The sequence below is a fragment of the Pseudopodoces humilis genome, chromosome 13, assembly GCF_049639895.1.
Source record: "Pseudopodoces humilis isolate 2021_Gansu_Grassland_sample_001 chromosome 13, ASM4963989v1, whole genome shotgun sequence".
Classification (NCBI taxonomy): domain Eukaryota; kingdom Metazoa; phylum Chordata; class Aves; order Passeriformes; family Paridae; genus Pseudopodoces; species Pseudopodoces humilis.
In genome coordinates this window covers 4,117,524-4,142,576 of record NC_142212.1, presented here as the reverse complement: position 1 = coordinate 4,142,576, position 25,053 = coordinate 4,117,524, and the positions used below count along the sequence as shown (strand labels likewise).

General features: G+C 42.1%; 1 protein-coding gene across 8 annotated transcripts in view; it reads left to right on the top strand.

Annotated features, from left to right (window-relative positions):
- The window catches only part of IP6K1 (inositol hexakisphosphate kinase 1), a 36,294-nt gene that overhangs the window by 913 nt on the left and 10,328 nt on the right, over nt 1-25,053 (top strand). For 5 of the 8 annotated variants that reach the window (XM_005522205.3, XM_014251742.2, XM_014251747.2 and 2 more), the window contains one exon: nt 4,014-4,113. The gene's annotated coding sequence lies outside the window, so the exon portion shown is untranslated. Of the gene's footprint in view, nt 1-56; nt 2,883-4,013; nt 4,114-18,386; nt 18,494-25,053 lie in introns of those variants that run through there. The other 3 variants (XM_014251746.2, XM_088061804.1, XM_088061803.1) reach the window with 2 other exon arrangements.

Sequence of the window (25,053 nt, the reverse complement as noted above, 5' to 3'; positions counted from 1 at the left end):
TGTGCTGCCTTTGTCATTTCAACCTGTCTTGCTCTGTTTTTGCTCCATCTGCTTTTCCTCCTTTCAGGTTCACCTGGCTTAACTTGGTATTCAGAGCTTCCAAAGCTGGATTCCAAAATTGGCCTTTGCTAATGAAACACTGAATGGTGCAGGAATGGTGGGGGCTTGGGTCTCTGTTGATTCTTAATGTAATGTTTCTGTGATTGTTAGGGCTGTGTAAACATAATTAGTAGCTTGTTTCAGAAAATAATATGCAGTAGTATCTTGTAAAAGTCTCATTGTAGTGAACTGTCAACTGCATCTGATATGCTAACACTTGTGTGTGGCGGTCAGGCTTTTGATGGAGAAAAATAATGGTATCCTTGTTGTTTATCACTGAACTAAGATTCTGATGTCCTTTTTATAGAAATACTGTCAGGAGCTTCAAAGTGTTTTAAAATTAGGTGTATCAGTTATTGGATGTTGTCACTGTAAGCCTGAATAGGTCTTTTTTAATCCCATGTAACAATTTCTTACTACTTAGATTGTCAAGTATTTTTCTGGGTTAGTTTAGCTCTGACCTAAGGTAAGGGCTTTGTTTTGGAGCTGGAAGGAAAGTGATAGGTTGTAGAAAGAGTTAGTTGTGAGCTCTATAAAGCAAGATAACATTGAGTCGCTTTTTCATCTCTGTCAAATGCTTGTTTTGTCAATGTTCTGAATTGTCCTAATGCTAATTTTTCTTTTTGTTTCTTAGAGGCCATTTCATACCCTCTCAGCTTTTTCAGCACAGCCATTTCCAGGTGCATGGATGAACAACCTATGCTATCCTGGTTAGAACCTGTTAGGCTGATCTGAAATGTCCTTTTTCATGGCCTTGCCTTTGCTTCCTGTCTAGTGAGGACTTTTGGGAGAGCAGGGGAAGTGATCCTTAGCTCCTGGAGGAGGAAGTTGATGTATACAAGGTTATTAGCGTAGGGATCTTTGATGGAAAGAGTAGGATATGCTGGTGGGACATTCTCCTGGACCCTCTGGATTTTATTAGGCACTTTGTGGCAGTTTTGCATGTTTCTTGTGTAGAAGAAGAGCAAGTGAGGATGATTATCTGTTGAGATGAGAAAGGGAACAGTTTTTAAGATCTGCTTCCAATCACCAGTTTCATGTTCCATGAGTTCCAGCTCATGTAAGTATAGACTGTAGCCCATAGGAGGTTCTTGCCTTGTTGTTTGTGCCTGTGCAGGTGAGAATCAGAGTTCCCTGAATTACAGACTGATCAAGCTGAAGACAAGCTGTCTGTTTTTCTTCCCAGCTTTTTGGGTGCTTAAATGATTCTGCAGGTGCAAGGGAAATGGGGCTGGTGCTGGAATGGGGTCTTATCTGAGTTCACAGTAATCTGCAATGTGACTTTGTAAGAGTGCAACAATGTATTTTTACGTTATCTATTTTTTTGTATATAAAAATAATTTTAAACAACATTCTAACATATATTTAAGAGTATTAAGAATAAATGGAGCCCATGCTTCTGTCCTACTTCTGTGAATTGTGTTGTGCCTCGTCATCAGGTTGACAGCACTGAGCATGTCCTTCTTATAAAAATACTGTAGAAAGAAAGACTAGGTGTGCTTTGAAATCCTCTCTTGGCAGATTGTGCAAGTCAACCGACTTGGAAGTTACTCTCTCTTGCATTGCACGTAGTGAAAAGTCTAGGTTAGAGCAGCAAGCACTCAGAGGTCAAAAAAGTGCCAGGCTGGAGTAGTACCTATGCCCTTAATCAACTAATTGGCCTTTTAAACAAGTGGTATGATTTCTTCTTAATCACGCAGTTGTGTGCTCTGCTTATCCCATCTGAGCTGCCTGGTTTGTTTCTTTCCTTTTCTCCCACAAATATGGAGTTTATTCCTTTTGGGTAAAATGGTCAGATTCTGAAATGTGACCTTGTTGAGCTTGACTGGTGCGAGATGAGGAGCCCTGTACAAGCTTGGGGATATTTGTTGACCATCTGCTTACAGGGCACAGTCTGTTTGGTCCAGTTGATCACCAAATGTTCGTAAAAAGGTTTGATCACTTTTCACAGTTCAGTTTTCATTTAGTTTCTCCATGTCTAAAGGCTTTTGTGGATCTGGTGAATTCTGGTTGGCACGCTAGGTAGTTGTGGCACTGACTTCAGGCTTTCCATTGGGATAAGAAATGTAGGTTCTGAGTTTGAATTGGATATCCAGAACCCATGCTCTAGAGGAGGTGTGTTTCTTCAATCTGTGGTTGTAATGCAGATACTGAAGCCATGGAAAATCTGTCAGAGGCCTTGATTATTGCAGTGCATCCTAGGCACTTCACTTGCTGTCAGTAGATTCCCCCAGTCTGTCCATCAGGAATTAGCTTGCAATGTGTTGGAGATGTGAGCATCTCAATGGAGTGTTGATGCTGGGATTTGTAGTCTCAGAGCTTAGTATTGATGAAAACCTGTAACCTGGTTTGTTTTCTCTTACATTTGACAGTGTCACATTGTCAGTTTTATGCTGGGCAGGTTTTATGCATTGAACTTGACTTGCAGCATTTGTATGTGGCTCTCTGCTTGTTTGTACATAATGTGGCATGCATAGGAACAACTGCTTTTATATCTAATCTCTCAGTCTTTGAGAGGGAATGTATCATAACCAAGTCCAGTAAATACAGAGGGTCCTTAGTGAGCTCTGAAATGGGTGAGCAAAGGAGAAAAATGAGAAAAGGAGCAAAAGAAAGAAAATGTGACAGAACCCTCTGCAAGAGTCACGTCAAGAATTTGTGTTACGTGCTGTAAACTGAAGGAGCCCTTCAGCTATATGGAGGAGCAGCTAGCAGTCTCCCTCATTTCTATTCCTGATGTGACAGGAATGCAGAGCAGGATGCTGGCCAGTGTTTAATATCAGGTTTGTTGCTGGTGTCGTAGGGATGGTGGGGGGAGGAAGAGGAAGTGTGTATGCATGGCTGCTTAGTTTCTGTTTTGCAGGCATTGCCTGTGCGCAGTGTTGTGCCGTTCTGATGTGGCAGCAGCTGTTATTTTTGGCTTTCCCAGTGTGCTGTTCGGGTAGATGTGCTTCCTAATAGATGCAATTCTCTTTCTTAATCAGTGTGTGCTGGGCTGCCTGTGCTTCCTGTGCAGTCCATGTTGGTGTGAGCCACTCTGCAGATGGTACTGAGGTGCAAGTCCTTTCTTTGCCTTCATTTATTTCCGCAGGCTCCTCTCTATGCATTTTGAGTGGCATTAACTGTGTGTAAAAGACAAGCTTCTTAAGCTTGCATTTATTTTGCATCACTCCTGTCAGTATGTGGTGTCATTAATGTTTGAACTCCTTCTTTGGCAGTAAAGGAATAAGCTTTGCTATACAGAGTGTCTCTCTATCTGTATAATGTGTCCACAGTAGTTAAAATGGGTGCAGTTGTTTCGTTAAAAAATAACACTGAGATAGTGGCTATAATTATATTATCGAAGATCTGTGTCAACCAAATCTGATAAAAGCAGTGAAAGAGGTTATGATACGGATGTGTCTGTCCTGGTAAGAACGTCACTACACGTGCTTGGGAGCTGCAGTAGATAAGCTGTCTCTGATTTAGCTTTTGTAGTTAGAAAGGTTATCTCCTTTACCAGCTGTCCTGCTGCTTTGCCAAACACTACCTCCCTTGTGAACCAGGCCTGTTCAGCTGCTGGGGTTTAATATACTCTGCTTCAGCCTTTCTTCCCTAATGCCTGTCCCTGCCTGGTGAGAAACAGTCATGGATCCTGCTCTGCTCCACCCTGGTTGGGAATTCTCAGCTGAGGGTGGCTGAGGCAACTGGGGACAGTGTGTCCCCTCAGCCCAGCTGGTGGGTTTGGTAAAGAGCATCTGTCAGAGCCCACAGGAATGAGTGAGAGCATTTGCATCCTGAAAGGAACTTGTGAATTCCAGTCCCAGTCTTTAGGGAAGGCGTGCTCTCAAACATTCTGAATTGTCAAGCAAGTAAAGATCTAAATAAAAGCTAATTTAGGACTTGCTAACTCATTTCCATACATCATTTTGCAGGCTGACTTGCTTCTGGGGTCCTGCTCTCTCTTGGCTGTGAGAAGTTGGCTCCATATTCCAGTGACTGCTCAGCCAAAGGAGCTTGGGTGACATCTCCAAGGTATTTTTTTTTTGTTTTGCTCAGAATACATATGCAGCCACCTTAGAGAAGCAAAGAGAAATAAACTGCTTGCTTTTTACCTCTCCCTTTGTAAGTATACCCTTCAAGTAAGGATGTGTAGATAGTTTTTGGGAATTTTGGTCTTACCTTTGAAAGATACTACAGAAACACACAGGTAAGTGTACTAGCACAGAGTGAAAAATTCAGTCCTGTTCATTCACCAAATTGATGTCAGTTCTTAGTAATAAAAACTAAAATTCCAAGATTTGAAGGCTTACTTATGGTCTAGTACTTCTGGCCATTTAGGTGGCTGATTTCCAGCTGAATCACCTTATGATGATTTCAGAACTCTTATAATTGTCTACTTTTTTCCTTTCTGTTCTGAGGTCAGTTTGCTGAAGGTTGGTAAGGCTGTTCTGATAGACTTTCAGTTTCAATGAGGTTACTTTGTGCTGTTCTGAATTTGGAAGAAAGTCAATCATACCTGTTTTTCCCCAGCTCTTTATCAACAAAGATATGACTCAGTATCCCGGTGGTATAAACAGACTCAAATGACCTTGTTTTCTTCAAATATGGTGTATTTAAGTAGTGGTTGTCAGACAGTTCAGTTTCCTGGTGGGGAAGCCCCTGACCTGTGTGGGTAATGGTCTTTGAATGCAAAAGGAAATGCAAAAGGAAACTGAGCTTCTCCTGCCTTCTCTTCAGGGCATGCTCCTGTGTCTGTCACTGCTGACTTAAGTGCTGACTTAAAAAGCACTTAAGTAAAGCTAAACTACTGTATAGCTTATATATTCTGTTCTGACATTTTTCTTCCCCCCCCCATAGTTCTATGCTGAGCCTCATTTTCCCAATTTTTTAAACTTCTAGAGTGCATTACTGCAAAATATCATGTGATCTTTAATTCCAATTAATGTTGTTCTATTGTTGGTATCAAAGTATTGTCAAGCATTTCCAAAAGTGAGTTTAGAAATCTTAAAAAGGGCAGAAGAAGATAGGGCTGGCTGTTTGTTGTGTGTCCTTTGACAGTACTGTCTGAGCAGCTTAAGCACGTGTGGGGAGCAGTCATGATCTCATTACAGCTAACTATAGGCGATAAGCAGCTCTGAGCACCAAAATCAGTGCACAACCGAGTGCAGATGTCAGTGAGTTATTTAAAGCAGGAAGGATTTGGGAGAGAAGCCTGAGGGCTACATAGTCCTGTGTCTTACTCAGTGTCTGAATCAAACCATCGAGTAGCTGCCATGAAATTGATGGAGCTATTGCAGAAGATGAGATATGCTGCTCTTGTGCTGGTGTGTTGGCTAAAAACGTGGTAAAGTCCTTGAGCTTTGGAGGACCCTCACAGCACTGCTGCTTGGTGAAAGGTTTATTGCACTTTTCTAAGGTGTGGTCTTCGTATAAAGCTGTGTGACACATCTGAGGAATAGACCTGTTGAATTGATGGGTTGACTCTCATCCCACAAATACGGAAATAAAAAGAACTTTTAACTTCAGTCTTTTGAGTCTGTCCCGGAAGAATTGGTGAAGCAGTCTGAATCTCAATTTGTGTTGAAACAATACATATGCAGGTTTTTTTTTAGATAGCTTCTTAAACACCCCCACACTTCCTGTAATAAAACCTACATCATGTTTGTCTCAAATATGTGAATTTTACTCAGATTAAGTGTTACACTGTATAAAATGTTTATGGACCCCCTTACTTTTGCAAATAATGGTGTGATTTGCTTTATATTCCATTAGAACCAGATATTGTAAGTGTGTTTTTTTATGCTGTGCAAGTGGCATTTCCTTTACTTGGGAATAAATCTTCTTTATGTATTTGAGGTCTTAATACTTCACAGTTCTTACCACAAGTCTTGACCTGAATACACTTACTAAAATTTGACAGCAAGCTAAATGTGAACCAATAAGCATTATCAGGCATGCTTTATGCATCTTTTATTTTTATAGAACTGAGGAAAAACCTCTAACTCTATATTAGTCAGACTGAGTAGGTATCACTGTTGTACATCGTGCAGAGTCTAGATAGTTTTCACTTTTCTTCAGGTGCTCTGCACACTAGTTTGTTTGTTTTTTTTCCTGTAGTAACAGCACTTAGGGGTTTCTATTTTTCCCCTTAATTTTTCTTAGCTTTAATTAAGTAAGATCACTGAAAGTTTCCATTTCTGTGGTCTGTGCGTTAGTTATGTAGCATCCTTAACACTGACACTTCCAATGAATTTCAGCAGCTTAGAAAACTGGACCTGTTGACAATTTGGTTCACCTAATGACAAAAACCAGTAGTTTTAAAAATTAGTTCTGATTTGTGAATGCAGCTTGGCTCAAATATTCTTATTTAAAATAGTTAAGGGTATTGTATCATTTACCAGCCAACAGTGAACCAAGGTCTTAATTCACTGCAGTTAAAATATCTTTCTAAAACCTGGCAATTAAAGATCATAGGTTGGATGGTGAAGTGTTTGAGACTATGTTTTTTGAAGTTTATCCCATTGTGACCTGACAGCCAGAAGAAAATTCCAAACCTTTTAAGAATTCTGCCAAAGATCAGTGTCCCATGGTAGTGAGCTTGCCAGGCTGACTCTTGTGTGACTGCAAAGCACTTTGTTTCAGGTTTCCTGTCATTTGCAGGGTTTTTTTATGATTCCCAAGGAAAAGAACTCTGTGCTATTTTCCACCCATAATTCTTGTTATTTTGTGTTTTTCAGCCTGAGATGATACACTTTTGGCACATGTTATCACACTGTATTGATCTGGAAGACAAAATTAAAGGGAAATTGGTTTTCCTTAGATATATACAGCCTGTGATGTATTGTGGCTGTGAGAATACATGTGATTTAGCAGAATTATTTTGCAGGAAAAAACCAAACCCAAACCAACCTGCAGTATGGCCTTGCAGTGTCTTCAGAATAATTTAAAGTGTGAAAAACCAAGGTAGCTGTAATACACTTGAGAGAGGTTTTGCTGTTAAAAACAAGCTTGCCACAATTTGTGTGACTTCCAGATGAGTGTGCTGGGCTTTTTTAGCATATGAGGCTGAAGATTTTTTATGTGTATGCAGGTGCTGCATTTAATTATCTACAAACCAATTTGACATATCAGGTTTATCGTACTTTCTTTTTGTTTTGGCTTTACATCTCTTACATAACCAGTGGCCTCAGCTATTGTAAATGGCACACTAGAAAGCCTGTTGGAAGGAGCTTTGAGATCCACTTCAGCAGCTTAACATTTAGATAAGATATTGGGAATTTGTGACCTGTAGAGTGTTTACAGGGACTTGTTTACGACTGCTTCAGTGAACAGGAAGTTAAATATAGGCTTTGTCTGATTCTTCACTTCAAATGGAGAGGAGAAGCTTCTTGTTTCAAACCTTTAAACAGAGCTGGTTAGTGTGGTAGAGCATTTCAAGGGCCTGCTGCCTAGGGTTAGTGTATAGGAGAGTAATAATGGAGATTTGGAATATTAAAGGTCCCTTTGGAAGGTGCTTGAGAAATACAGTGGAGTGAACTGTATTAGGAGCTCCCTTCTTGGGTATTTCCTTTTGCAAAGCCAAGTTACACTGGATCCCTTGGAAGTGTGAGGTTTGCTAGAAGAAAGCACTGAAGGGTGGTTGTACTGGCTCGTGATTAGGTAAAATCATCTTGCAGATATTTAAATGCCAGGTTTTGGGTTTTGTCCTTCAGAAAACCTAGCACCTTGCCAAGGTTGAAGTTGTGATTGTCTGACCAATGCCTGTGTCTCCTGAGAAGACAGTCTCAGGTTCACATTGCCTTTCATTTCCACTCAGGTGGCTGAGCCTCCTGTTAATTCTTTGTCCTTTACCTTCCAGAACATGCTGCAAGCCACAAAACAACCCCAAGGTATTGTAACAGCTTTAAGATTTTCAGTATGAGTGATTGAAAGCCTTGCAGATTATGCTGATCCTCAGGAGAGTTACAGGATAACAACAGGCCCAGCTCAAAATCCTCTCCATGACCCTGGGTTATGTGTCATGTGTATTCTGCCATATTGAAGGGATGAGAGCAGGAATTTCATCCTTGCATGAAATTCTGCTTAGAGTTTTAGCTAGTTTCATATGAAATGACTACCTTAGCTTTCAGTCCCATCACATACTATGTCATATATTTTACTTAAATTAAGTACTAGATTTAGTGCACTGTCTTTGTCTAAAGTATATTTGCCATGACCTCGTTATTTCCCATTCCAAACCTCAAAAATGAAATCTTGCCTTTTGTCCTTGAATTTTCCATGTCATTGTTTACTTTCTTGCAGCACTTGCATTGAGATATTTTCCCCCCCTAATGTAGAGCTCATTTTTTTCTCTTTCCTTTTCAGTGTTTTTATTTTGTTTTTTTAGTGGGTTGACAGTACAAGAGAATATACTGTATATAAGAATATACCTTCCTTTGGTACTTCCTTATGGAGAAAAAAATCACTGTGAAGTGTCCAGTTGAGAAGTTATAGCTCATGTTTTCTTGCCTGTGACCCTCAAGGGTCACCTGCTTAGGAAAATTAAACTGGCATCAAGTAGGGGGCATGGATTTACAATGTGATTATGTGGCTTTAACTCCCTGTGGACGTGCTTATAAGGTTGTTTCTGCTGCAACTGCTTGGGACAGCTGCATTAATCAGCATGTTCATCCTTACCTAGTCAAGTTCTACCAGTGGAATCCCTTAATGTAGATGCACTGATAGTGATAAAATGACTTTTCTAAGGCAAAGCTTGTTTTGCTGGAGGTGTTGAGAAGGTAAAGAGTGAAGTACTTTATTTGACATTGTGAGTAGCACTTTCTTCAAGGGAAAAAAAACAAAACTAGATAGAAATGTGGGGGCCCAAAATATGCCTTTTTCAGCTGAACTAATTTTTTCACTGGCAATATAAAGTTAGAAGGGGTTGCAGCAGGAGCGTAGGGCATCTCTCAGTTGGGCAAAGAAGATTTTACCTATCCATATAAACCCTGCTATATTTATGGGTGTCTGCTTGAAATTACAGGGCAATCTGCAGTTCCATTTTCTCATACAGTAAATTAAGCGTTGTCCTGAGCATTGGTATAATCTGGAGTACTGTGTAACTGACTGCCTTGCATTTCTCTGACCTTTTTCAGATGTTTAAGAAAACCCCAAATTTTGTTTAGTGTTGATGTCTCAGAATTATAGTAGCAGAACAAACCACTAGGTAACAACTGCTCCTTGTGCTTTTGGCACAAGAATTTGTTTACCGGGTTGAAGTGAGCTTGTTTGGATAATCTTGCTTTTATTCCCTTAAGTCTTTCTGTTGGACTCATGTGCTCCTAGATTGTCTTTCTGTTTCTGCCATATAAACAGAAAAGTTGCTCAAGGATTTGGATCTTCAGTCAAACAGCACAACATTCACTTCAAAGATGTGCCCTAATTTGAGTCCATATTAACAAAACCAATTCAGTTGTTCATTTACTGGGACACAAATTCTTTATATTTTGACAAGTTTAATTACCAGGCAAGACTAAGTTGAAATGAAGTGCAATAGGATCTTGAAAAGTTAAATGATTGCCAAACTTCTGGCATTAAAATATGGTATGGAAGTAGCAAGATAGTCAAGTAAATTTTTCCTTTCTGAAAAGCTGTTTTTCTGGTGGCTGAAGTATACCATAACTGAATGGTTTTACCAAGCTCATGGAAACATTCAGTGGAAGCATCAAAACCAGTAGCCTATTCCTGGTTCTTTCCTTTCCATTTGGGTAATCTCAGGTAGATTATGGTTATCTAAAAGTTATCTAAAGAATCTGTTAACAAGATCATCTGAGCACTTTTCTGACCTGTTAAGCTTCAGCAGAGAGATGTAAGAACTACTGCATTTCTCCTGGCTTTAAGTGTTTTACCAGTGTTCAGACAGAAGTGCTATCTGATAAAACTGCAGGGTGCCATTAAGAACTTGCCAAATGTAAATGTTTTCTGCTTCCCTGTGTAGAAAAAGAGGAGTGTAGCTGAGGCAAAATGTTTGTTTAGCTTTATCTTCACAGTTAGAGAAAATTCTGATGCATATGCCCATCCATTCACTCTCAAATGGTGTTGTAACTGCCAAACTGCCTTGGTGTATCTCTGTCTGCATATGTGAGATTAAAGTCCTCTTGGGTACTGAAATTCCAGCTCACATGAGGCTGTGAAGCTGTTAGTGGCTTGCATTCCATAGAGGAGTAGGTGGAGCTTATGCAGACAACATATTAGAAGTCATAGTGTTAATCTTTTTGTTCAGAGCTGCTGTTTATGTATCATCTACAACTTTGGCAGAACATCCTCAGTCAGGATGCTGCTCTGATGTGATCTGGTGGTGACAAGAGGCAGAGATAGAGCCCAAGCCATGGCTGAGCAGATGTTTGTTTCTGGTCACAGAAGAGAGGAGATGAGTGTTTTGCTTGTTTGGGTGTTAAACTAATTCTCTAACAACAGGAGTTGTACTGAATGGGCATTCCCACAGATATTCTGAAGGCAGAGATCCTGCAGTCCCCAGCTCCTTTAAGAGAACCAGTTGCTTGGAATCCCCTTATCTAATGCTGTTCATTTCCATATAATTAATTCTCAGGCAGCTCAGAAAAAGGGCAATGTATAGATCTGAGGAGGAGATGGATCACAGTAGTGTCACAGCCCACAGTGTATGATAGGAATTGCAAAGCTGCTTTACAGTGAGCTTGAAGTGAACCAAATCAAACACTGGTTTACAGAGGCTCTAAGGGTTAGATTAGCTGGCTTGTGATGGTTCTTCATGGCAAGTGTGTGTTTCATTTTGAGGCGTAATCTTAGACTTGATGGGTTTAAATCTACATATTGTCCTAATTCCTAAGGAAACAAAACATTTGCGCTGCTTCCTGAGTACTGGGGCCAGCTTCTGCTCCTTACCAGCTGCCTTTGCTCTCCCCTCCTTTTACACAGGACGTGTTGTTGTTCACAATGTGCTCTTTGGATGGAGTGTCTGGATCTTGACTGTGGGGTCAGTCTCTTCAAGATGAGAAGCATTTCCCTTCACAGATCCTAAATGGCTGCTTTCCAGTAGCCATGCTTTGAAAATTCCCTTCTCCTTTTCCCAGGTGGGAATGAGGTGTGGGGTCTTGGCTTAGCTCTCCTCTGTAGTCTACATTCAAAGCCAAGACAAAGGAAAAGTGTTTGAATATTTGTGTAAGTTTTCTGAGTAGCAGAGTATTGGAGGACTGTATTCTGAAGGTGAAGGGGAAAGCGCAACTTTTTTTCTTTAAGCATTGTGAAATGGAAAACTGCACATATAAACAGCAGTGTGGTGTTTTCCTTGTTAGCAGTGGTAGGAAGAGGCAGGAGGAAGAACTTTTTGCCTCCGGCCCTAATGAGGCCTGTTTGTCTTCAACATTTAAAGTCTCAACATAAATAAGTCACTGCAAAGGGATTTTTGCTTAACTCAGGTCTCAGTCAGCAGCTTAATAGAGTGTGGTTTCTGTAAGTTGTGGAGAAGGTTTTTGACCAGTTATTGTATATCATGCAAGTTTTGCTGCAGTTGCTATTTTTTCTATACTTTCTTCTTTTATTATATTTTTATTTTGGGGAAGTAAGTAGCTGAGTTATTGGGGTAGAGGGCAGAGAGCCTGCACTGCGCATCTGCATCATGACCTGAGGAGTGAATCAGCTCAGTCATGAGAGCTGAGCTGCCGTGAGTTGTCCAGCCATTTTCTGGCAGGCAGGAGTTTCTGACAGTGGCTTCAGTGTCTGGGTGAAGAAAATCCAGTTTGAGTCTGCCTCTGCTGCTGCAGGAGATGCATTTAATAACATCCATGTTTTTGCTGAAGGGACTCATGCTTGAGGCAAAAGCTCTTGCTGTTTTTTTTGTTGTTTGCCCACGTAAACAATTTTATCACTGGAAGAAGATACTGAAGTTTTCAAATCCATGTTGTTCCCAGAAGGGGGCAGGGGAGACTTGCGAGTTGCGGAGTTTGATTAAAAGTACTTTTGTTTGGTTTTGTGACACTTCCGTGCTGGCTTTCAGGCACAGCAGGCACTGCCGCCGCCCTGGCAGCAGGAGTGTGGCACAATGAAACGCCTGCTCAGTGCCAGGAGCCTGCAGCAGGGACCTGGGCTGCAAGCCTTCCCTGCCTTGGCTCTCCTTGCTCTTGGGGAGCATTGCAACAGCTCAGAGTTCTCTTCTGTAGCTTCCCCTCATCTCATACCCTGAAATGATATGTGTGTTAAAGCCATGACAGAATGGAGATCATAAAACATCCCCATTTCTCTACCAAGAGCAATCTGGACAGATGGCATCTAATTGTGGGAAATTCACAGTTTCTTATTCTGTCATCTAGATTTTTATTCTTAATTAAAGCTGGAAAGAAGCTTCTCCATGCAACTTTCTTAGCGAATTTTGAGGGGGGGTGTGTCTAGGTTTGCTCTTTACAGACCTAGCTTCCATTTGCTAAATACACTCAGCCTGGCCAGCAGCGAGAAGGAGGCTGTTTTGCCAAATGTTTTAGAAATGGGGTCATGCAACTCCAGCAAGTTTGTTTTATGTCTGCAAAGTGACCTGGGGTTTCTTTGACAGCCTGGAATACAGACAGAAAAAACTTGGCCATGTTAGTCTACATTTCTGTCTTTGAATGGAGGAAGCATCTACTTTCTCATAGGAAGTGTTTTCTGCAACATTCCTGATACTTTTGACATAACTTCTACTTCTACACTGGCAGTAAAAGGGTATAGAAAGACTCTGCTGCATAACGGGGCTGGATGAGTGATGCACGGACTTCCTTGAGGTATTTGGTGATTTTTCATGCCTGAGTGAATCTTCAGTTGCAAGGTCTCCTGGTTCTTGTGTCTAGAGACACAGTTGAAAGAGGAAACAGCAGTCAGAAGCAAATGGAAACAGAGTGTGAGATTACTTGAGAGAATTGGAGCCATGGGAGCCCATGGGACCCATTGGTGCTGTGGTGCCAGCCTTGGTCATCTTGGAAAAGGCACAGGGTTGCTGGCACATCTCTGATCACTTAGCTTCAAACTAGGCCCAGAGGATAATCCAGGGTAGACAATCTCACTTGAGTCCTGGGGACAGTCACGGGTCAGGTCCTCTTGGTACACCTTTCCAGTGTGAAACATGTGAAGGAATGTGACTGGGAACAGTTAGTATGGATTTACTGACTGTAAGTTGTGTCTGACACACCTCATTGTCTTCTGTGATAAAATAATCGGATTTGTGGATGAGGAAGAGCACTAGAGGCCATTTAACTTAAGTTTACTGGGTGTTTTGACACTTTCCCACAGTATTCTTGTATGCAAGTTGGGACATTACAGACTGGATGGGTGGAGTATGAATTCAAGCACATCAGGGAATTCTGAAGAGTAAATGGAGTCAGAGGCGGATGAACGAGTGATTCATAGAGCTCTTTCCACACAGGACATTAGCTTCTTAAAGTAGGCTCCTAATCAGTCTTTTTTTTTCCTCCTGAATATCATTCTTTGCCACAATGTGATAAGAGTGGATGGAAGACAGTATTTAAGAGTCTGTCTGGTTGAAATTCATCAGTCTGGCTCATTATCAGTATAGAAGATTAATCTGTCTTTTCTTGGGAAGAAGTGGTGGGGGGGTTCACATGAATGTTCTTCAAGATTACCTTGTTTTGTTTTTCATTCAGCCATGTGTATTTGTGATTGCCACTGAGCTATAGCTAAATACAATACATGGTAGTTTTGGAGATTTCAGTCATACCTAGGGAGGATGTGTTTGGAATGCTTTGAGGTTAGTTTGAAACAAAGAAAAACAATCAGTCAAAGTAATTTTGTTTTCAACGGGTTACAGCTTCTTTGGGTTTGACAAACTTGCTATTATAAAAGGTGATCTGGAGGTTTTCTGTACCTAATGTCTACTTGGAATTCTCTTGAGTTTTCCTAAGATACTGTGGAGCATCTGGTAATCTTTTCAGGATTGCCAGTCTGAAAAGAATACTAGAATACTGTTTCATGAGATCTGGTCAGGTTAAGGTATATATACTTATGCTCAAGAACTGTAATTGCAAAATTCAGTGTTATGGTGTTTGCTTTGGGATTTATTTTTTTTTATCCTTTCCAATACTGCTATTACTGCCTTGCTGCAGCCAGTGGTATGTGTTGGAATTAAGAATTCAGTTTAAGCTTTCTAATGTGGTAGTGTGCTAAATTAAGGTGCCAGTTATGAGCAGAGAGGTTAATGGTCTTACATAACACTGGTCTTGAGGTTTTTTGCCGCTGCAGAATCAAAAATAGCAATTAGGAGTTCATTTTTTGTCCTAGTTGTATACTTTTCTGTGGAGATCAATTATCTGCCGCAACTGACTTTCTAATCAAAGCTGTTTCTCTGTTTTAAAAGCATCATAATTTAAAAGTTGAGAACAGTACTAAAAATCAGAGTTTACCACAAGCTGCTTACATTTGTCTTTCAGTTAGTGCTCTCTTGGAAAGCTATAGATCATTCTTATTTTAACAGAACTGCCTAAGGAATGTAATTTTAGCTCCTCTGCGTTTGTGGCTTTTGTAGTAATTTTTTGTGGATTCAGCTCCTTATGGCTTTTATGTGTCTGTGGTTAACCCTATAGCTTCTCTGTACAGTTGGTTGTTACAACTCTTTAAGTCTTGGCTGCACTTTGCTATTGCACTGTGTAGTCTGAAACAGCCAAAACCGTGGAATTTTCTTACAGATGCATCTGAGATCTTCTCCTGTGGTAGCCAGTACTTTTTTTTTTTTCCTTCTGAGAACACTTTGCCATTTGTCCCAAATGGGAACTGTGTCCATTAGATTTAGCTTGTATGTGTGTCTAATCTCATCTTAGATCTCCATTCACAGAGATGGTGGCAGTGTGTTCCTTCCTGTTGAGGTTTCCCTTCATGTCTAGTCCCACAGTTTTTTGTAACTGTGGAATTCATAATGCATTGTAACTTTGATTACCTTATGAAGAAAAAATGTGCATGTTCACCTCTGTGGCAGGATGGATTGCTTTATATCTGCACGTTGTTAAGTGGCAAGGGGAATGATTGTTGGTTATGTTGTGTAGGGAAGATTCAGGATTTGCGTTGTAGACTCCATTCAGAAGTGTCAAAATGGTGTCTTGTTGGAATGTGAAAAAAAATCCCAAAAGACCGTAGGAAAAGTTGTCTTCAAATTCTTGGTGTCTGATGTCTGTGAAAAAGAAGGATTTATGTAACTGAATGTGCTGCATTCTGCTCCTTGGCTTTCCCTCTGAGGTGCCAGCATGTTCTTGCAGGGCATTGCTGCTCTCACTTCCTGACAGCCCACCTGGGCTTGGTGCCTGCTGCGGCTCTGCTTCAGTACATGAGCTGAGGAGCTGGGAACCACATTCACTACATTTGCCCTAATTTTTTAGCAGATGATGATACTTGCTTTTCAGTCTTTCCTTGATGAAATGTCTGCTTCCAGGGTAGTCAGCAGCCTGCATGTGCAGATAAGCTGAATTGGGATTTGAACAGGGAAGCACTAAGCAGATCTGCAGCTGGGTGTGTGACAGCACAAAGAACAGTCCCCTCCAAACATCACTGGCTGTGGCTTTCCTTACTTGCATTAGAGATTCCATTAAAAGTCTGGTTTTGAGTGATCTTATAAATTTTTCTAATATCTCTCTGCAGATAGAAATGAGGACACAAGACATAGGGTTAATGTGTAATATCAGTGGGCTGGTAGCTGAGCAGAAGTCTCCCAAGGGTAGGATTCATAATCCTCTTAAAGGAGAGGAGAATCAGAGGCTTTGGAAGGTCACCTTTTGCGGGGTGAGAAACAATCCCTGTGCAGAGCTCTATTGCCTCTATGATCAATTCCTCTCCCATTTTCATATTTCATTGCACAGCAGCAGAAAATAGATCTAGATGAATCCTGCAGGAGTCTTGACCCCTGTAAAACTCCCACTGCCTCAGGTTTGACTACCTGCCAGAAGACAGCTGTGTGTATATGGGTTGATAATCTTGTGTGACAGGGTTATGGAGTCTCTGTATAAAGATACTGGTCTGTTCCCCGTGAGACACCTTGATCTAAAGGGGACGACCATGTGCTTCTGCTTTGTGCCCTGCACCTTCACCAGTTTTACCTTTGCCTTATTTTGTCGCATCTGTATTTTGCTTGTGTTGGAGAGTTGTGAGAAATTCACATGTCTAAATGCAGTCTAAATGACAGCTTTACTTAATTTCCTTAATGTTTAAAAAACCCTGTAGTATTAAAGTGCAGTACTTTCAGCATTAGTCACTGTCAGCAGCTGGAAATTTACTAACTTCTTGCTTGTGATTTATGATACTTTAGTGATGTCTTGTGGCAGAGATGTAGCATTTGCTCATAAACTTAGTGTTTTCTTTGACAGACCTACTTTTTTTGCAAAATTGTCCAAATACAATGAAAACTTGCTGCTTATTCAAGCAGCAGCCACAACTTAATCTCTGAATTTTGGGGGAGTGAATTCTGCATGGCAGTGGCCCAGCCTGTTCTTTGAGTGTGCTGTCCTCCACATGGCAGCCAGATGCCAAGTAAAAACTAAATTTTTTGCATCTCTAAGGCAGAGCTGGGCCTTCCCAGAATCCCCAATTTGATGAATAGAGTGTCCAGAGTTAGGTATCACAAACAGTGATGAGAGCTTGCTGCAGCAGATGTCGATCATGAGGAACTGGGTGTGAGGCTGAAGTCATGAAGCGTACCTTAGTGAAATTCTCCTGAGGAGACCCTACGATGTCCCTGCCATTGAGAAATTGCTGTGCACAGCCAAGGGTGACGTGTTTGCTCGCCAGCAGTTGAGGGGTGCATACACAGGCGCAGCTTTTTGGACCTGTGTTGGCAAAAGAGCCCTTTCATGGTGAGACAGGGGACAAATGACTCCTTCCAGCTTCGTGTCACCTTCAGCGTTGTTGCAACTCCATTGCTTCACAGGAGCTGCTGCAGTGGTTTCCTACACAGAGCCCTTTAGATGGATCAACTCTTCCTTCCTAAAAAGCTTCGTTGTGCAGAAGTGGTGAGCTTTCTGAAGTGACTTTCTTAATAGCTTAACCAAGGTAAAGAGAACCTTGGATGTAACCCAGGCAGCAGTTTCTAAGAATTCTTTGTTGTTCATGAATCGGTGTAGTTTGAATAATGTTGTTGTCACTGTTCCCCCTGGCTTTGCTCCCCAGTACTGCTTGTGCATGCTGCTGCTGTTTGTCATGCCCTATTTAATCACAACAGGCTGTTCCTCACTCTCCTCTATATATTTCAGCAGCTCTTTTGCTTTGAAAATAATGCTGGTATCAGATAAATTCAAGATTTATTTTTTAGGAAATAGGGCATTTTAAATATTAATGGTGTGTTGTGGAAGATGAAAACATGAAGAATTAGATTGCAGATTTTTTAATGTACTGTTTAAATCTTTAGAACCAAAGTGGTTTTGTATAGCTATTAGGTAATTACATTGTGAAATTTTATCTATGTTGAGTAAGAGAACAGCTTCACAGTTGCTTGAAGCTTGAGTTTTGCTGTGCCTCGGTTCCCACTTTCTCCCATCTTTTGATGCTGGGGAATTGTTGGGCAGATGTATTAGGGACCTGATCCAACTGAAAACCGAAGGCTTTTTGTTTTGTTTCATATATTGCTGTTTTGTTTTCCTACCAGATTGGGTACTTAATGTAGCTGTCTGCAGGGGCGCTGATGCTGGTGTAAAGATGGTGTCAGGAGAGGTGAAAAAGTCAAATGATGTTTCTGCTGCAAATGACGACTCAGGTCTCTTTAAAGTCGGGGGCAAGACTGTTCTTTGAGTGTGTGTTTGCAGGGCAGCTGGAGCTGGCTCTGCTTCTCTTGTGCCTGCCCTTGCCCTGCTCAGTGATTGTCCCCTTTTACTTTCGTTGGGCACTGGCAGTAAACCAGTTCAGGAAGCCACATTGGCAAAAACAACTTTTCTTTTTTTCCGGGTTAACTTGTTTGCCAGGCTGGTTTCTGAGCAGGATCGGTGAGTGCCAGTGCTGACTCAGGAGAGAGGATGGGTTTGAAGAATGCTGACTTAGATTTACTTAAGCAGTCATGGAACTATAGCATGAGATACACGTTAAGGAACAAAGAGTAAGGTTTGCCAATTAGCAATTTTTTCAGTTTCATGTCTTCATGGACTGATGTGATGTCATCTACAGAAAAGGCTGCTGAACAGCTTAGAGACTTATTTTTTTTGTCTTCCAGAGCAGACACAACAGAAAATGTAGAAAGCTGGTTTCCTGAAGCTCTTGTTTCATTAGCGTGCCTCCTGTCCTATACTAGAAGTCAGATCTTTATGATTATTCAGTCTTTTGTGCCTTGTTTTCAGTGAGAAGGCCTTTCACAATGGTGTGTATCTGATGAAGGTGCCTGTTACCAGCTGGAAGCAGAGAACCAAGTATTTCCCAGTAGGTTCCCAGGCAGCCATCAAAAAAGGTATTTTCAGTTGGTTTTGTTTCTAACAGTATTTGTGCTGGTAACTTGGGAAAACCTTCAGTCTGTCTCATAGTTGTTTCTAAAGTGTGCTGGCATGGCATCATTACTTAGTGCTTATTCCGGTTGTCACTATTTCTGTTTGTATTTCCATTTTCAAATAAAAATTCAGCTGCAATTTGAAGAGTTGCCAAAACTGCAGATAGGTTCTGCTGTTCACTCTTTGAATGTCAGAGTCTTAAAATTAGTGGGAATCTGAACATTACATAGGCTTGTGTTTCTTGAATGGAAGATCACCACGATAATTAGTGGTTATGCAATTTCTGGGAGAGTTTTGTTTCAGAACTTGGCCCAAAGCTGTTTGTTCGCATTGGTGACTTGGTTAGTCATGTTTTTACGTTTATTTCAGCATTCAGACTGCAAAAATGACATATAATTTTGGACAAGTAACAGCTCGAGGGAGCTCAGTAGCCATGCCTTATCTGTAGGAAAGACATCAGTGTGACCTCATTTTGTCTCACTGAAGAGACCCTCTGTGGTTTCAGGCAGCGACAGTCAAGTCCCCTACGTGTTCAGTTTGGTCAGTGATCCTGTTCTACAGCAGCCATGAAACGAGGTGAGCTGGGAATGCAAACGTTGGCTTTAGGCACAAGGATAACCATCAGCAATTCAGGCACCTTGTGCTAATACAACTGTTTGTACAGCTGCACAATAGATTGGGGATCTGACCTGGGTTGAAAAGTAATCCTTAAAAAAAACAAAACAAAGTGCTGGTTTATTTTTAACTGTGATCAGTTCCCTAGTTTGATTCATGGTGAGGCTGCAAATAGTTGTATCGGTGCAGCAGAGTGGGAGGGTACTGTTAGTGCTGTTCCAGATGTCAAAGGATTGCTCGTGCAGCCACGGTCTGAAGAAATAACTGAAGGAGGAGTTAAGTGATTTGGCTGAATCAGTGCCAGAACGAAGCTCAACATAATACCAGGTGCTTTTTTAAAGCCAGGCATTTGGATGTTTCTACAGAAGCTGGAAGGATCTTGTCCCATCTTTCCACCTCCTTTCCAGGTGTCTGTACTAGCTAGGAAGCTGAGGGGACACAAGGCTGAGGTACACAATGATTTCTCCTTGTCCAGTCCAGGAGGTGTGAGTGGGAGCTCAGGCTCCAGAGGTGTTTGCACATGTGGATGACGACAGCACCTTTCAACTCTGAGGCCAGCAGTTACTCTGTAGGAGATTAGGCCAAATTGTTTTACTTGGCTCTGGTGTGATGCCTTCAAGGTCTTCTGGAGCATTTTTAGCCAGGAGAAGATGAGGTGAGAACTTAGGAGGTGCCAGTTTTCTCTTCACCCCTGTTGTAACACAAGCCTGAGACCTGCTTGCCTGACTGCAGTGGATTCTCCTCAGTTTGGTGGGGCAGCTCCCCAGTGCTGAGCAGCCCTTCCCTGTGCCATCCATCTGGCTGAGCTCTGCCCACGCTCCCACAAAATCACACCTCCCTCTTCCTGCCAGCAGTGCTCACTGTGCAATGCATTTATCCTCTGCTTCAGTACAGCCATCACCAGCTCTGACTCATTCTCTTGCTGTCAGCAAGTGTGGTGCATTTACCTGCTCATCCATCCTGCCTTCTGATGCTGTTGAGACTGTAGAATTTGGTACCTGCAGCTGACATGAAAGTGCAGTTTCTGAATGGACTCCTCCTTATGGTGAACTCAGCATAATCATTCCATCATCTTCCTGCTGGGGAGGCATTTGGGTGGTTACTTGGAAGACTGTGCAGGACTTTCTTAGGATTGTGGCTGCCTTATTTAAGTCTTACTGTCAGGGATGAGGCCAAGGTCTGTGACTAAAGAATAGGTATACTTTATTTTAGATGAAAATTTTAAACATAAAAATTTTTCAATGGGAATGTCATGAATCTTTTTCCTTTCTCCCTGTCATGCTATGAATGCAAGGACAGTTTTCTGCCCGTTGATGAGTTTCTGTGCCCCTGCACTAATGTAAATTTAAAAAAATGTCTTTTCTTGGTGGGTTAGGTTGATTCATTGTGGCTTTTGACTGTTGAGAGTATGTTCCTTTCTAACTGTCTCTGACCATTGGATTAGAAAGCTGTGCTGAATAGCAGCTTTTGCACTGAAATAATTTAAAAATAACCTGTGGAGACTTCTTCCTCTTCGTAAATGATGTGAAGCCAGAAATTAGCTCACAGAAAGCTGAGCAATGAAGCCTCACAAGCACTGCGCTTCCCTAAGCCCTTCTCTAGAAAGCATGTGTCATAATCTCATCTCTCCCATAAAATGCAAAGCCGATATTGGATGACCCTGCTCTCTTAGGCACAGGATTGGAGAAAGGTCTTCTGGGCTGGTACTGATAAAGGCAACCTTTTGTTGTACATATTCTGTCAGGTCTTGCTGCTATGGAAACTCTCAGGCTTGGACTACAGCCAGTGCTTCGGAACAGAGAAGGAAGGTGCCCTTTTCTACCAAGGCAGAGTGTATTTGTGACAAGGTGCAGCAGGAGGATTCAGCAGCTCATCCCCCTCTTGCTCATCCTCCCCTCCTGCTGGAGAGGGAAGAGTGGTGATGACCAGACCAGGGCTGGCCCTTTTGCAGTCTTTGCAGTGACACTGATAGCAGTCACAAGGACTGGCAGGTCCCCAGACAGCCTGTGCCCTCCTGCCAATGTGCTGCATTTCTCCAGTGAGGAAGGGGAAGCCTGGAAAAAAGAGCAGCGAGGGAATTCAATCATATCATCCCTGTTACGTGCAGTCCTCCACTGCTCCCCAGCATGATCTTATCACAGTAGTGCCAGCTTGTCCAGCATCAGGCCAGACAGGAATACAAGCTGGAAGAGGCCATTTGAGCCCCAGCTTGGGTTACTCCCACCTACAGACAGCTGCATGGCAGGTGTTGACAAAATGCTGCAGAGTACCTGCTCCATATGTTGCTGAATGTGACAGACCTTCCCTGTTCATGGCTGTGTGCTAAGAGTTGAATAAAAAAAACAAGTAGGAAGAGAGAAATAAAGAGAGAGGGTACCAGTGTAGTGCACCAGTGTGAGAAAATGGGTATTGTCTGTTCCTGGCTCTGAACCCCTAACAAGGACTCCCAGTACCTCATCCCTCCCAGAAAGCATGCCATGCTTTATGCATAGGTGACAGCAGAAGGGCCTCTGCAATTTTTGCTAATCTGGCCTCTAAGAAAAAAAAAAAAAAAGCCTTGTTTAACCCTAGATCTAAGCACTGGTTTTATTGAGTGGTTTCAGCATTCCAGCCAGAGTTAAAAGTACATGGCTCAGCCTTTCTTCAGAAAGAGCTGAAAAGGCTTGGCTTCCGCTCCTTTCTTAGGAAAATAAGAGGGGAAAATTCTTGGTCTCGCAGGCTGCTGGCAGAAGTGCTGAAGCTTTGTGATCAGTGTGATAGAAATATGGCACAAATAGTCTGTCATGGTTTAACCTCAGCTAGCAACTCAGCCCCACAGAGCCACTCACTCACTCCCCTCCTGCTGGGATGAGGGAGAGAATTGGAAGGGTAAAAGTGACAAAACTTGTGGGTTGGGATAAGACAGTTTAACAGGTGAAGTAAAAACTGCGTCCACAAGCAAAGTAAAATAAGGAACTCATACCCCACCTCCCATGGGCAGGCAAACGTTCAGCCATCCCCAGGAAAGCATCACAGTAAGAGTGACTTGGAAAGACAAGAACCATCACTGTGAGCATCCCCCCTTCCTTTTTCTTTCCCCATCTCTGTATGCTAAGCTTGACACCATATGGTCTGGGATATCCCTGGGGCCATTTGGGGTGTTGCCTTCCAGCTTCTTGTGCACTCACAGCCTCCTCACTGGTGGAGCAGTGTCAGAGCAGACAAAGCCTTTATTCAGTTAGCCCTGCTCACCAATAACAAAAACATCTCTATTATCAACATTGTTTTCGGCACAAATCCTAACCACAGCCCCATACAAGTTATAAGGAAGAAAATTAAGTCTTCCAGCTAAAACCAGCACAGTCTTCCTTCAGTTCTTTAGGAGCCAGAAATGTAGGGTATGTCTAAGGACTGTACTATAAGCTTAATTTTATTTACATTTCTCTAGGTTCAGACAGGCTCTATCTTAAATAGATCAGGCTCTTTCCTTCTGAACACTTAGCAGTCAGTGCATATGTGCCCTGTTGAAGTGGAAGAAAGAGGATTGGTGAAAGAAGCTCAGCTCATAGCATAGGGTGGAGCATGCCTGGTAGTGACTATTGTCCTCTCCAAGCCCTTGTTCACTGCAGTTTCTCCCCAAGCATCACTGTTGCCATTCTTCTCCTCAGCTGGCATTCTTGAGCAGCTATTCCTAAGACTTCTGTTCCACTTTGGATGCATGTATATAGATTGTATTCTACTTCCTGGCCTCAATCTGATGAGCCACACTTGTAATGTGTGAAAAAGGAGTATTTGGTAGCAGTTCAAGTGTTGGACAAGATGCATGAGAAGGCTGAGGGTTCAGAGCTGTGTGCTTAAGCAAGCTAGGAAAGTTTGTAGCTTCCTGGATATCAGGAAGGCCAAATGTTTCTGGTTACATCCTAAGTGTTGCTGCAGGTTCCTGGAGAGTTGTGTTCTTTGCCCAGGTCCCAGGGCTCATCTCCATTTACTGCTGACTAGACAGACATATCTCACACCCGTGGGGGTCAGCTTTTGTGCTGGGAAGTTGATCTCATAGCACAGAGGGAAACACTTTTTTTTAAACTTTCTTAGACTGGGTTTTCATCTCATACCTCATCCAATCCAGCATGACTAGAAACAACCCTGCTTTTTAGCACAGATGCTTCTGCTTTTCTTAGCTAATGAGTCTAGCTCACCAGGAACCAATTGACCAAATGCTGTAGTCCTCTTGTTTGCTGTACTGGTATTTTCTATTCTTGTGCTTTGCTCCTTGACTGCTCTGGGGTTGTTGAGGGAAAGTCCAGCTTGTGTCACCATGACGTTGAGGTCTGTATTTATCTCTTGCCTGTGGCCTGTCTCCAGAGTCATCAGTGGCCATCTGCCTTAGCAGGGCCTGGGGGCTGGAGTCAGAGGGGAGGCAGTGCTGGAAACACGGATGTGCAAGCTGCTGAGGGCAGTCAGTGTTCTTGCTGAGTGATACATCACCATTTAAAGCATTTTTTCTCCTTTTTAATTAGGGAAGTAGCTTTACCAGTGAGTTGTGAAGTGTTGCCAGTGTTCCCATACTAGATGGCTTATAGAGAGTAAGGACATCAGCATCGTGGTGTGCTCAGCTGTAATTCTCACTCCCATAGCACTGCAGCTCCCTGCCTTCACCTCTCATGTGTGGTGACCTCCAAGGCTCTAATTTTTCTGTCTCCTTTAAGTTAGATCCTCAGAGGAGACATTGCTGTTCTTGTTCTCTGATGCTGTGAACTCGCAGGAGCATCTCCTTGAGTCTGATGCTGGTCTGGTAAGACACCTGTAGTCTTCAGCCAGTGTTCAGTGGTGTTTAAGAGGTCTCTGACTAGGTCTTCAAGAACACAGAACTGTTTCTATGAAGGGATATATTCCCTGCTGGAGGGTGATGTTTGGTTTGGGGACAGGGTTTACCCCATTTAATGGATTAGGAAGAGCAGAGTTATCTTGGGAGTCTTACTGAATTTTGTTTGGAAATATGTGATACTACAAGAAAACACATCTTATTGCCAGGAAGTGTTTGAACAGTGATGTATGCAGATCAAACTTGGAGCAGATATACTGACAAAGAGATGTCTAGACTTAAATATTGTAGAGCAGATTCTGTTCCAATGCACGAGTCTGTTACTGGGGAGGATAACGAAATATGGGGGTTGGTATGTCCATATAGTCATGGATAACTCTGCTCCTGAACCCCACCTTTCCCAAATCCAGCTCAGTTGGCACTTTGTCTTGTTAAGGAGAGGTCCTTCTGCTGGAAGGGAGTGCTAAACTGGCCCAGGTATTTTACTGCTGCTTGAGGTGTAGTGGTGGTGGAAGATACTAAAGGATCTGCTTAAATGAACTGGTCTCCCTGAAGCTGTTTCTTGGACTGTGCACTGTGTTTTGCAGTTTAATTGGAAGGACTTTGAATTTTATAAGCCAGCTAAAATAGTTGAACTCATGCCTTTGTTTAACTGACAAAGGATGAGTAATACTTAGGATCAAATAGTTTTGCTTTATATTTGTTTGAAACTGCTGGGATTCTTCTGTCTTTGTTTGTGGATAGTGTCCATGTTTAGTAATAACCCTCTACTTTGAGTTAGTTAGATGAAAAACTCTAAGCTGTATCTGATCTGTAAAGTGTCTCTTTCTTAAGCCCCATGGAAATCTTCCTCTTTATAAATGTTGCCTCTGAAATGCTGCTTGCCACAAAATACTTTCTCACATTCATTTGAACATGGGATAATACTGCCTGTATCACTGTTCCTCTGGAGTGTGTGGATGCATGTGTGGAGTGGGTGTCTCTAGCTTTGGACCCTGTCCCCACCTGATGCCCAGCTCCTTCTCTTGTGTAACAGCCCCAGAATGGTTTTATGGCTGCCACTTGCTCCCAGGGAGCCTGCACACGCACAACTTGTTGTGGGGTTTC